Source organism: Gopherus flavomarginatus, chromosome 23 (genome assembly GCF_025201925.1).
Source record: "Gopherus flavomarginatus isolate rGopFla2 chromosome 23, rGopFla2.mat.asm, whole genome shotgun sequence".
NCBI lineage: Eukaryota > Metazoa > Chordata > Testudines > Testudinidae > Gopherus > Gopherus flavomarginatus.
This window is the reverse complement of record NC_066639.1, coordinates 8,111,928-8,126,065: the sequence shown is the minus strand read 5'-3', so window position 1 is coordinate 8,126,065 and position 14,138 is coordinate 8,111,928. Positions and strand designations below refer to the sequence as shown.

The 14,138-nt window shown below is 48.4% G+C and overlaps 2 non-coding genes across 2 annotated transcripts; one reads left to right on the top strand and one right to left on the bottom strand.

The window, feature by feature from the left end:
• The first annotated feature begins 8,266 nt into the window (after positions 1-8,266).
• On the top strand, positions 8,267-8,339 carry TRNAV-UAC (transfer RNA valine (anticodon UAC)). The gene has a single exon. It is a non-coding gene; the product is annotated as a tRNA-Val (tRNA).
• Positions 8,340-10,272: 1,933 nt separating this feature from the next.
• On the bottom strand, positions 10,273-10,344 carry TRNAG-UCC (transfer RNA glycine (anticodon UCC)). The gene has a single exon. It is a non-coding gene; the product is annotated as a tRNA-Gly (tRNA).
• Positions 10,345-14,138: the final 3,794 nt, after the last annotated feature.

The following is a 14,138-nucleotide window of genomic DNA, read 5'->3' as shown; positions in this document are numbered from 1 at the left end:
TGCCTTGCAAACATGCTTGCAACTGTTCCCTTTGATGGTCCAGGACAACACCTGCAAATTCCAAACTACAGACATTCCCCTCAAGACTTGCAAGGAAGAACTGGCAGGCCAAGCCAGGATCTCCTGGTTACTAGGAAGACACTTCAGCCAGCTCTTCCCAAAGATCACTATCTAAAGACCTTTAAACAGCCTCTGTAGATGTTTACTGACAAAGAGATGCCAAAATAGAGTTCTCCACTGCCTGCAGCCATCACACTACCAGGAGTTCTGTGCACAGAGAGGCCCCTGCTGGTGGAAAAGGCTTTGGTAGAGACTCTTCTGACACCAGCCCGTGCTCATATACTGTTTAGCACTTTGTGTTGTGACTTCAGCATCCACAGACGCCAGTTGAGTTGGGGGACATTTTTCCTGTCTCCACATTTGCCTAATGGCTCCTTTCAACACTTGCCACCAAAAAGACTTGTTTCTTTTGCAAGCGATGTATAGCTAGGCAAAGGCAGTCTTCTCCATTTCCTCACAAGATCACCAAGCTGTGGGGAGAGAAGACACATTCAGCCAAGCTGGATGCTGAATCTCCTCTTTATTCAGCAGATCTCTGTGAAGGACATAAATCTCCATCATGTAGAGGGCAAGAATAGGAGTTTATTACACACCGCACTGGCAGAGTGTCATCTTGCTTATTAGGCTCAGAGACACTGTTAATTGATTACAATAGAATATATAGATTTTCCATGGGGGGCGGAAAGTGATGGGGTAGGGAGTTCCAAACTCTGGGATAGGTTTTGTAGCAAGACATGATAAGCACAGTAGCCAAAGGTTAACAGGTTACATAATGTCTCCACCCATGGTCTCAAGTTAGCAAGTTAACATTTCATTAATACTTTGATAAAATGTTATTAGTATAAAATATCTGTAACCCTTCTGCCCCTCTGAGTTGGCAGCAACAAGGGCCGGGTTCAGTATCCAGGGGTTCCGTTTCAGTAACACAATGCATAACCGGCTCGAGCCCCCACCCAGTGACCTGGGACACTCACATACCACACCCCCCTGGGCGCCTCTAGGAGGCAATACTTCCCCTCTCGCAAGCACGGAGTCTGAGTGTAGCAAAATCTTTTTTAATAAAGGAAGGAATCAATGCGGTATCCCATTGGAGAAACACCACAAACAGGGTTATAACACAAACCATAAACAAAAACCCACCTCCAAGTACGTTTGGCACTGTCCTTTTTCCGCTTAGGGTTTTAAGTCCAATCACCCCAAAGTCCAACAACCCAAAAGTCTCTGGTCAATGCCACCCCGCAGTTCAAGAGTCTATCTGTAGAGGTCCCTCCCCCAAGCCTGGGTAGAAAGGGGCACCTTACGTGGTCAGGGGCCAACTGCCCTGCCTCTCCGTGGGTTCTGCTTCCACCTTCTCCACGAACTGCTCCGCTTTACCAGCTGCTCCACTCTGCTCCTCCAGCCGTCCTCAGGAACTGCTCCGCTCCACCAGCTGCTCTGCTCCATGAGCTGCTCTGCAAAACTGCTCGGCTCCGCTCACTCTGTGGGCCGCTCCACCCATCCCACAGCTACTCCACTCTGCTGCCACCAGCTGTCCCGTGATCCGCTCCCACCGTCCCCACAACTGCTCCACTCCGCCAGCTGCTCTGTTCCACAGCATATCTTCAGGCTCCCCCACTAGTTAGCACAGCACTCAGTACTCTCAGCTCAGTCATTTCAGTTCTTTTGTGATTTCAACTCTTAGTGATCTCAGCTCTTAGTGGGGGAGCCTCAGTGCTAGTGCACCATTAGCCCAAAGTGCATTCAGCTCAGTAATCGGTATTTACATTCTTACAGGAATAAAAAAATCAACTCTGACATTCCAAAGTGGAGAGAGAAGAAGGTGCAACTGGTGCTTCTGGCTCCACAAGAAGACTGCACCACCACACACAAATATCTGTCTCCAGCCTCTCTCAATGTTTTAGAACCCATGTCCCTTGTCTAGCAAGTACCACCCAACTGAGGGTGAGCAATTTGTCACCAAGCAGTCCCACAGCTTGGCAGTACAGGATAGGGTAGGCGTGCCTATGCAAATACACTCTCTGAAATTCTTTCCACCAGATGTCAGTGTAGAGCTTATCCTGACTCTGCTTACATATCTATGCTGAATTCTGATTTGAGGTCCATAGGAAAGGAGCAACTCCTTTGATTGTCCTCCAGGTACATTCCTAGGGGTTAAAGCAAAGAAACAGTGAAAGTATATGGCAATAAAGATTGTTTTCTGTGTGTCTTAAGGCAAGGCATTGGTCCCTGGGAAGGGAGGTGGAAGGATGCCATATCTTATACCAACATCTGCCAACTTTTCATAAACTCAAGGTTGGATCTGTGGGAAGAACGTCTCCCTACAGAAGAGACTGACACAATAGGAACAGGGATTCTTTGTTCAATCTGCAACTCTGAATAAGACATAATGATTTAGTTCTTAGCTCCAACACCTGGCAATTTGCTGACCAAGCCTATCTTAGCAAACAAGGCTTTCTGTTTACCCAGCTTTCTTTTAGCTGGTCACTATTTGCTAGGTTTCTGGTCCCTTGATTATACTCTGGACTTTGGGTCTGGAAAAGAGCTGGCACAATCCATAGACCGGGTTGTTATATAAAATGCACATGAATTTTAACCCTTCACATACAGTAATGGCAAAGTTCTTGGTTCAGGCTTGTAGCAGTGATGGAATAAACTGCAGGTTCAAATCAAGTCTCTGGAGTCCATCCACAGCTGGGATGGGTCATTCAGTCCTTTGTACAGAACTTCAGTTTGTAGCAAAGTCCCTTCAGAGGTACGAAGCAGGATTGAAGACAAGATGAAGACGAGGCATCAGTCTCTTGCCATATGGTCTTTGCTTTCTCTGTCCCAAGGACACTCTATCCAGCATGTGGCATAGAAAAACATTTGAGTTTTGTCCATAGGCAGGTCCCTGCATACCTTACTGAGCCACAAAGCGTATCTGCCTTATCTCAATGGGTTGATAGTAGAGCTAATGGTCCTTAATGGGCCATCAAGCAGACTAGGCAGAACTGACACCAACTTGTCTGGCTGGGGTGTTCCTTGGAAGCATAGCACAAGTTTGAATACAGACAGCATAGAGCCAATATTCATAACATCAAATATAAAAATGATACACATCTAGAGATAGCATAATTATAATCAGCCAATCAGAATCTCTCCATAGACCCCTTTCACGACAATCTTTCTATCATATTGGCTGCAAATATAGAACAGTGGTCACAATGGTGATCTATGAAGTTACAGATTATGTCAATAACATCACAGGAGGTGACACGGCATCAGTGAGACTGATATTGGAATACTGTCTCCAGTTTTGGTGTCCTCATTTGAAACAGATGTTGTGAAATTGGAGCTAGGGCAGCAAAAAGCCACCAAAATATTCTGAGGACTGGAGAAAAATGCCTTCTAGCGAGCTATTGAAAGAGCTCCACCTGTTTAGCTTATCAAAAGAAGATTGAAAGGTGACTTCCCTGAAGTGTTGAAGTGCCTTAATGGAGAAAAAAGATTGAGTGTTAAAGGGCTTTTGAATGGAGCAGAGAAAGACATAACAAGACCCAATGATTGGAAGGTGAAAAGAGACAAATTCATGTTACAACTAAACCCCAAATAGTCAACAGCGAGGATGATTCACCACAGGAACAAGCTACCAAGGAAAGTGGTGGATTCTCATTCCCTGATGTCATTCAATGAAGACTAGATGCCTTTCCCCCAAAAGTAGCTATTGTGACATGTAGGAGGCCTGTGATATGCAGGGGGTCAGATTAGCTGCACTAATGGTCTCTTCTGGCCATAAAGTCGACTAATTTCTGAAACACTGAGTGTAGCACTGGGAGCAGCATCTGAAGTTTTCCTGTCTAGCCAGCTTGCTGCCTAGAACGAACGCTCCTTGAGTGGGTTTACCACAGGGAGTAGCTCAAACCTCCAAAGGGCCTGGCCAGGGGCAGGATATTGGCACAGCAAGGGAGGGGTGTGGCAGTGACATCACAAAGGCCTTTTGCAGGACCTCAGACTATTGGTCCAAGGTGATGGGGGGTGGTGACCTCACAGAGAGGTGCTGACATGATCCAGTCAGGACAGGGGCGAGAGGCCAGGGAAACCTCAGAGACCCCTTTGGCTTTGCTTCAGCAAGTCTCCTTCCCCAGGTCTCTCCTTGAGGACTGACAGAGTATTCGGGTTCATGGACGTGAGCGCCAGGAGGAACCTCTTTCAAGTTCTCTCCTTCCCTTTTAGTGATTTTACTGGAAAACAGCTGTCCCTCTTTAGAAGGTAAGAGGCTCCTGGAGGTTTGAAACCTGTTCAATCTGATCTATCTGGTTACAGTACACTTCCTTTCTCTGTAACTCAGGCTCCTCCCCATCTGTCCAATTGGAACAGGGACAATTCTCGAGCTCTGGGCGGTCGTGAGGCTCGGTGAGATAAAGGGCGTTAAAGTCCTCTGTGAAGGAGAAAGGGAAGTGTCACGGTGTTTTAGCACCAAGGAATTCTAAAGTTTGCTAAAATGTCTAGTCTGTGGAAACAAGAAATGGTCGGGGCCAAACTTTTTAACCACTGCCTTTTTTGAAGCCCACTCAAGGATTTGAGTCCCTGTCTTTTAGGTACCCGGGGTTCTTTGCTAGCAGAAGAGAAGAGGTTCCTGCCTCCGTTTTTGTGGCCTTAACAAACCAAGTGTTGTGCCCCAGTTCTCGTCTGAAATCACTGAAAAAGAACATCTTCCCATCCATGAACAAGACAGGATCTGTCTTTCAAAGGGGAACAAAGAGACCCCTGGGACTTACAGACTAGCTAGCCTCACTTCCATAGCTGGAGAGATCCTGCAATACATTCTTAAACAATCCATTTGTCTGTAGCACCTACAGGATAATTTGGTTCTTAGGATTAGTGAGCATGGATTAGTCAAGAACAAATCATTCCAAACCAATCCTCTTTCCTTCTTTGGCAGGGTTCTGGGCCTGGTGGAGGTGGGTAAACAGTAGATGGGATATAGCTTGGTGTTACTAAGGCTTTTCACACAGTCCCGTAGGACATTCTCACAAGTGAACGAGGGAAATGCAGTCCAGCTGCAATCAGCGTAATGTGGGTGCAGAGCTGGTTGAAAGCCCGGACTCCAGGAGCCCTTCTCCATGTTTGATTGTCCAATGGAGAGGGTGTACCTAGTGGGTCTGGCAGAGATCAATCCGCAGTCCGGTACTAATCCATATTTTCATGAATGATTTGGAAAATGGAGTGGAAAGCATGCTTCTAATATTTACAACTGACATCAAGCACTTTGGAGCGCAGGATTGGAATTCAAAACGCCATTAACAAATTGGCGACTTGGTCTTCTTGAGCGAAACTCCGTAATTGGGCCCCTCTCTCTAGATTGGGCTGAAGTGAAACCCCAGAGCCAAACAGTCCTCCTGGGCAGTGCGCTCCGACATTGAATGGTCAGATGCTGCTTAGCACTGTCAGAGCAGCTTTTGCTGGGGGATTCTCCCAGCACTGTCCAATAGCGGGAAAGTATGAAATCCCCATTTAACGGCTATGGACAGAGCCCTAAAGGGGGGAGCAACTTGCCCAAAGTCCCCCAGGAAAAGGAAAAGAACCTGCAGTGGAACCAATAGGAAGCCCAGCAATGGAACTCTGGAGTCCTGACTCCCAATCCCCTGGTCCAGTCGCTGCAGCGGAGCACACTCCCTCTCAGAGGCAGGGAGAGTGGCCATGAGGGCCTGCTTGTAACTGCCAGCTGTGGGAGGGAGTGTGCAGCAGTGGTTAGCGAAGGGGCCTGGAAAGAAGGATTATGGGGTCCCATCCATACTTCAGACACTTGGTGTGACTCTGAGCCAGTAGCTTCCCCTCCCCAGGCCTGTTTCTCATCAGTAGAGTGGGGGGTCTCAGTCCTGGGGCTTTGGGAGGCTCCAGGACGGTGTGTAAAGTGCTAGGATGTCAGGATCCTGGAGGCACTGTCACCCCCACACTAGGGAGGTGTTCTTCACTCCCTGCTGTTGGTCAAGTTTCTCCGTCCCTTGGCAATAAGATAGTCTAGAACCCCAACCAGGGTTATTCTATCTGCCACCCAAGATCCATAAACCTGGAAATCCTGGACGCCCCATCATCTCAGGCAATGGCACCCTGACAGCAGGATTGCCTGGCTACGTAGACTCCCTCCTCAGGCCCTATACTACCAACACTCCCAGCTATCTTCGAGAGCCAGTGACTTCCTGAAGAAACTACAATCCATTGGTGACCCTGCAGAAAACACCATCCTGGCCACTATGGAGGTAGAAGTCCTCTACATCAACATTCCACACAAAGATGGACTACAAGCCATAAGGAATAGTATCCCCGATAATGTCACAGCAAACCGGATGGCTGAACGTTGTGACTTTGTCCTCACACACAACTATTTCACATTTGGGGACAATGTAAACCTTCAAGTCAGCGGCACTGCTATGGGTACTCGCATGGCCCCACAGGATGCCAACATTTTTATGGCTGGCTTAGAACAACGCTTCCTCAGCTCTGGTTCCCTAATGCCCCTACTCGACTTGTGCTAACTTATGACATCTTCATCATCTGGTCTCATGGAAAAGAAAACCCTTGAGGAATTCCACCGTGATTTCAACAATTTCCATCCCACCATCAGCCTCAGCCTGGACCAGTCCACACAACAGATCCACTTCCTGGACACTACAGTGCTAGTAAGCAATGGTCACATAAACACCACCCTATACTGGAAACCTACTGACCGCTATATTTACCTACATGCCTCCAGCTTTAACCGAGACCACACCACACCATCCATTGTCTACAGCCAAGCTCTAAAATATAACAGCATTTGCTCCAACCCCTCAGGCAGAGACAAACACCTACAAGATCTCTATCAAGCGTTCTTACAACTATAATACCCACCTGCTGAAGTGAAGAAATAGATTGACAGTGCCAGAAGAGTACCCAGAAGTCACCTACTACAGGACAGGCCCAACAAAGCAAGTTACAGAATGCCACTAACCATCACTTTCAGCCCCCAACTAAATCCTCTCCAGCACATCATCAAGGATCTACAACCTATCCTGAAGGATGATCTCTCACTATCACAGATCTTGGGAGACAGGACAGTCCTTGCTTACAGACAGCCCCCCAACCTGAAGCAAATACTTACCAGCAACCACACAACACAAACACTAACCCAGGAACCTATCCTTGCAACAAAGCTCATTGTCAACTCTGTCCACGTATCTATTCAGGGAACACCATCATAGAACCTAATCACATCAGCCACACTATCAGAGGCTCATTCACCTGCACATCTCCAAATGTTATATATACCATCATGTGCCAGCAATGCCCCTCTGCCATGTACATTGGCCAAACCAGTCTCTACATAAAAGAATAAATGGACACAAATCAAACATGAAGAATTATAACATTCAAAAACCTGTCGGAGAACACTTCAGTTTCCCTGGTCACTCATTTACAGACATAAAAGTCGCAGTATTACAACAAAAAAACCTTCAAAAACAGGCTCCCACGAGAGACTGCTGAATTGGAATTAATTTGCAGACTGGACACCATGAAATTAGGCTTGAATAAAGACTGGGAGTTGATGGGTCATTACGCAAAGTAAAACTATTTCCCCCTGTTTATTTGTCCCCCTACTGTTACTCACACCTTCCTGAAAACTATTGGAAATAGGCCATCCTGATTATCACTACACAAGATTTTTTCTCCTGCTGATAATAGCTCACCTTAACTGATCACTCTTGTTATACTGTGTATGGCAATACCCATTTTTTCATGTTCTGTGTGTGTGTGTGCGTGTGTATATATATATATATATATATATATATATATATATATATATCCTCCTACTGTATTTTCTACTGCATGCATCTGATGAAGTGGGTTTTATCCCAGGAGAGCTTACACTCAAATAAATTTGTTAGTCACTAAGGTTCCACAAGTACTCCTGTTCCTTTTGCATATAAATTAATGGAGATTAAGTCCATGAATGGCTATTAGCTAGGATGTTTAAGGCATGGTATCCCTAGCCTCTGTTTGTCGGAGGGTGGAGATGGATGGCAGGAGAGAGATCACTTGATCATTGCCTGTTAGGTTCACTCCCTCTGGGGCACCTGGCATTGGTTGCTGTTGGCAGACAGGATACTGGGCTGGATGGACTTTTGGTCTGACCCAATATGGCCACCCTTATGTTCTTATGAAGAGAGGGGCAAAACCCTCTGACAGAGTTTCTGTAGTGTAGTGGTTATCACATTTGCCTTACACGCAAAAGGTCCCTGGTTCAAAACCAGGCAGAAATATGATGGCTTAATTTTCCCAGCTCCTACTTGCCTGTCCCTGCTGTTGTAGGAGCAGCAGTGATTTCTGTGCTCAAAAGGTCTGTTATACTTCCCCTCCCTCCCACTTTTGTCTCCTCTCCCTCTCTGAATGCCTGTGAAGTGGCTTTCCCCCTCCCGCTCCCTCCTGGAATGCTTGTGGGATGAAGGGGCTGGGTGAAGAGCAGAAGAGCTCCCAGGTAGACAAGGTGTCTGGGACTCTAATTAGGCAGCACTCACACCCCCAGAGCATGGACACTGCCCAAGGTGCAGTGTGACCAACCAGATGCAGCCAAGTCATCTCTAGTCGCAGGCCATGAGGCGCAGGCCCTTAAAAGGGGAAGAGGCCCTGTGCTCAGGAGTCACTCACAAGCTTGTACCTCCAGAATGCCCTTCGCCCGGACCTCCTGGCCAGTGGTTCGCCACGTTGCATTTCATTGTGCCTCAGGAAGACTTACCTTCATCACACCGTCCATCACTGCGCTGTGGGACACTTACGTTGCAGAATCCTGACATCTCCAGTGCCGAACCAGTCCTGGGAGCGTGAGTATGTGAGTGTGACACCCCATCCCCCTTCTTTTGAACTTAGCTATCTATCAATATAATAAATGTGCTGCTTTCTGCCAAACTCTGGTGGGTCATTAGTCCTCCCTACACTTACTAGTTGGCCCAATTACAGGTAAAACCTGCAGTAACCCCAACCTCTGCATGACAGAGGGTGGTGAATGAGCTGAGAAAAAGCCTTAGCATCAGCAGGGGAAATCTAGAAGATCTGGGCCAGTCACCTTTTGAAGCCTTGTGGCTTGGTCTCCTCTGCCCTGGGAGGTTGGCCTATGGCAGCCGGCTCTTCCTGCTGGCCTCCTCTGCGTGATTTTCCAAAGGAGGAAGTGAGGCAGGAATGGGGCAAAAGAGGAAAGTCGAGCTGAGGAAGGCAGGGCAGAAGCTAAGCGCCTCAGTGCGGCTAAGTGGGGTTAGTAGAGCACCACCATTTGTTCTGCAAAGCCTGGGGTGGCACGGTTGGCTGGTGGGAGGCAGAATCCTGTGCCTGCCTCTTGGCTTCCCAGGGGTGGCTACTTGCAGCCCAGGAGAGGAAGGATGGTTCTAGGTGAAAGGAAAACAAGAAAAGCTCTGGGAGGAGATTTGGGTGTGGGGTGCGGGCTCTGTGCTGGGGGAGGGGGTTGGGGTGCAGGAGGGGTGGCACTTACCCCGCGCACTGCATCTCCCAAAGTGACCGATACACACAACCCTGCGGCAGCAGCTCCTAGGTGGGCGGGGCCAGGGGGGGTCTCCATGTGCCGCTGCCTGCAGGCGCTGCCCCCAGAGCTCCCATTGGCTGCAGTTCCTGGCCAATGGGAGCTGTGGAGTTGGTACTCGGGGCAGAGGCAGCACATGGAGACACTCCCCCCGCCCCAAGGGATGCTGGGACATGCCGGCCACTTCTGGGAGTGTCACGGAGGGACGGAGGCAGAGTGGGCAGGGAGCCAACTCAGTGCTGCTGGTACATCTCTGCACACCCATGGGGAGAGGGGAGCAGAGGGCCTCCATGCACTGCCTGGGGTAGGGGCAGTGCACAGAGCTGCCTCCCCTCCAGGGTGTCTTACAGGAGTGGGTGGGTGGGATCTTTTGGCCTGCAAGGTGCAGCAGGTCGGACTAGATGATCACAGTGGTCCCTTCTGACCTTAAACGCTCTGAGTCTAAAAGGGAGAGGGAAGTAAGGGAATTTTTTTAAGAAATAAACCAAACATTGTAATACCAGGATGACTCCAACAGCTCATTGCATAGTCCCGCCCCTTTCTTCCTCCACTGGGTGTTTAATGACCTGCTAGGATTTGGGACACTGATCCTCTCATTCCATCACTAAACTGATACAATGTGACTGAAATTAAACCAATTCCCAGAGGAGAAAACCTCACATCGCTGCATTGGCTGGGAATTGAACCCAGGTCAAGTGCTTGGAAGGGAGTTATGCTCACCACTGTACCACCAATGCATCTAGCAAAAGTTTTTCTCCTACATGCCACTTATGCTTGTCAAATGAGGCTAGACCAGCACTGAGGAGATTTTCTGCCTGATAAAATGTACTGGATTCTCATCACTAAAAAAGGAACACCTCCATCTTCACTTGGGTTTGAACCATCAGCCTTTCAATTAGCCACCGAAGTTGTTAATCACAGGCTATGTCTACACTACAGGATTATTCCAATTTTACAGATACTGGTTTTTGGAAACAGATTGTATAAAGTCGAGGACACAGGCCCACACTAAGCACATTAATTTGGCGGTGTGCGTCCATGTACCAAGGCTAGCATCAATTTCCAGAGCGTTGCACTGTGGGTAACTGTCCCATAGTTCCCGCAGTCTCCCCTGCCCATTGGAATTCTGGGTTGAGATCTCAATGCCTGATGGGGCAAAAACAGTGTCATGAGTGAGTCTGGGTAAATGTCATCACTCAATCCTCCCTCCGTGAAAACAACGGCAGACAATCATTTTGCGCCCTTTTCCCTGGATTGCCCGGACAGACACCATAGCACAGCAACCATGGAGCCCGTTCAGCCTTTTTTCACTGTTACTGTATGTCTTTATGGTGCTGACAGACGTGGTACTGCAGTGCTACACAGCAGCATCCCCTTGCTTTTTGCAAGTTAGCAAAGATGGTTACCAGCCCTATTGTACCGTCTGCTGCTTTGCAAGTTGACAATGACAGTTACCAGTTATACTGTACCATCTGCTGCTGTCATGGGTGCTCCTGGCTGGCCTCGGTGGGGTCGGCCACGGGCTTATGGACAAAAATAGGAATGACTCCCCAGGTCATTCTCTTCTTTAAGTTTTGTCTAATGGAGAGTCAGTTCTGCCTAGATTATCAGGCAAGCCTACTAAAGAACCAGAGGGGCAAACGGCCGCTCCGGGTCAGAGCCCTAGAGATCCCGCAGAAATGATGAGCTGCATGCCATTCTAGGGGGTGCCCCTGCAACAACCCTACCCATTGCTTCCCTCCTCCCCTACCCCTCCTGGGATACCATGGCAGTTATCCTCCCATTTGTGTGATGAAGTAATAAAGAATGCAGGAATTTGAAACAACACTGACATTATTGCTTCTGCAAGCAGGGATCAAAGAGGGGAGGGGAGCGCAGCCTCCAGCTGCTATGATATTCCAGGCAGGACTGAATCTCCATTAAACAAAACTTAAAGAAGAGAATGAACCTGGGAGTCATTCCCATTTTTGTCCAGGCACCCCCGGCCGACCTCACCGAGGCCAGTCAGGAGCACTCACGGGACGACGATGATGGATACCTGTCCTACTGCACTGCCTGCTGTCCGCAAGGGAAGGGAAGGGGATGCTGCTGTGTAGTGCTGCAGCACCACATCTGCCAGCAGCATCCAGTAGACATACAGTGACATTGAAAAAAGGTGAGAGAGGATTTTTTTCCCTTTGCTTTCATGGGGGCAGGAGGCGGGGGAACGACATATACTCTGAACAACCCGCGACAATGTTTTTGACCCTTCAGGCTTTGGGAACTCAGCCAAGAATTCAAATGGTTTTCGGAGAGTGCGGGAACTGTGGGATAGCTACAATCCTCAGTCGCCCCTCCCTCCTTGAGCGTCCATTTCATTCTTTGATTTTCTGGTATGCTTGTCTCAGTTCCTTAAATTTCAGCACTGCGTTGAGTCCCTATTGTGGCCTCTGTTCGTCATAGCCTTGGAGATTTTTTCAAATGTTTTGGTATTTCGTCTTTTGGAATGGAGTTCTGATAAAACAGATTCATCTCCCCATACAGAGATCAGCTTCAGTATCTCCCGAACAGTCCATGCTGGAGCTCTTTTTTGATTCTGGGACTGCATAGTCACCTGTGCTGATCAGCACTCCACGCTGGGCAAACAGGAAATGAAATTCAGAAGTTCACGGAGCTTTTCCTATCTACCTGGCCAGTGCATCCGAGTTCAGATTGCTGTCCAGAGCAGTCACAATGGTGCACTGTGGGATAGCGCCCAGAGACCAATACCGTCAAATTGCAGCCACACTAACCGTAATCTGACATGGCAACACTGATTTCAGCACTACTCGTCATCAAGGAGGAGTACAGATACCGGTATTAAGAGCCTTTTATATCAATATAAAGGGCTTCTTTGTGTGGACGGATGCAGGGTTAATGTGATTTAATGCTGCTAAATTGGACATAAACTTGTAGTGTTGACCAGGCCAGAGAGAGCAGCAGGTTTCCCCTATTGTTTCCTGCTTTCGTTTCCTTGACTAGTTTCTCCTCTGCACCAACTTGCTGTATTTGTTTGTGAGTCTGACTAGCTCAGTTGGTAAAACATCAGACTTTTAATTTGAGGGTTCAAGTCCCTGGTCAGGTAATAAACTACTCATTATATCTTAAAAATCTGTCTTTCTGGAGTCGTCTTTGATGTTTTTTCTCTTCAGGATTTTGCCTTTTCTAAGAAGGGCCTTTGTGTGTGGGGGATTGAAGGGGCAACTTCCTGACAGCCCCTCTGTCCTTGCAGGCTGGAGGAATAAAGGCCTCTGGGCATATAGCATGTTCCTCCCCTGCACGCACACACACAAAATATCCCTATGGAATTAGAATCACCTGCTGTCTTCCCCTGTTCTGCTGGATCCCCAAATGAGGATACTCTTCATCCTAAACCCATGTCCCCTCTTTGCCCAGTGCCCCTCAGTCCCAACCCTCAGTCCCTCCTATGCTCACTGCTCCTCATGCCCAACCAGAGCCTGCTCCTCTTCACCCTTCTCCGCTGTCCCAAGCCACAGCCCCCTCCTATTCCCAGTGCCCCTCAATCTCAACCCACAGCTCCCTCCTTCCCCCCACCAGCAGGTGCTTCAGAGCCCCTCAGGAAGATTTTCTTGCAAGGTTTCGTGGATGAGTCTTCATGTGGATTTTACAGTATGTTGGAAATATGCTGGGTTGCTTGCCAAAATGATCACTTTGGCTGGTGTTGGATTCCCAGTCTCCTTGTTATTGGGACAGGAGAAATAAAGTGTTGTTGTCCTTGTTATGTGAATCGAGGGCAGTAGAACTGTGCTTGGCAGACCCCGGTGGAGGGACTCACCCGCAATTCAATAGCACTTGCTAAGCAGGGGACATTGGTTCCAAAGCCAAGTGGGCTGGGGCCTGAGTCCTCATGCTACAATTTATGTGTTAGACTAACTTTAGGACAGGGTGGCTGTGGAGGGGTGAGTGAGTCCCTAGACAACATAGTGAGTACGGTGCCTTCTTATTTTCCCCCTTTTCCACCCAGGATGGCAGATGAACTCTACAGAGGCACCTCTGGGCTTGCACTGACTAAGGACAACAGCTGTGAGTGGGGTGCAGAGAGGAGATGGCTCATGTTAAATGACTTTTGGTTGCTGGACTTACGAACCTTAGGGAGAAGGACACTGCCCAGCTTATTTGTGGGTGGGTCTTTTCCTCATAGTTTAAGTTTATGTGTTGGGGCTGCTGACATGACTTCTGCTAACCCTGGGCTTGCATTGCAATGTAGACATACCCTGAGAGTGCAGCTATACTGAGATAAAATCCCTGTGGCCTGGCTGGCCTGGATGATCTGATTTGGGCTCCTGGGGCTCAGGTTGTGAGGCTAAAAACTGCAGTGTAAACATTTGGGCTCAGACTGGAGCCCAGGCTCGGAGACCCTCACCCCTTGTGGGGTCTCAGAGGCTGGGCTCAAGCCCAAGTGTCTACACTGTAATTTTATTACCCTGTAGCACAAGCCCCACAAGCCTGAATCAGCTGACCCAGGGTTTGAGAATAGTGACTTGGGTGTGCT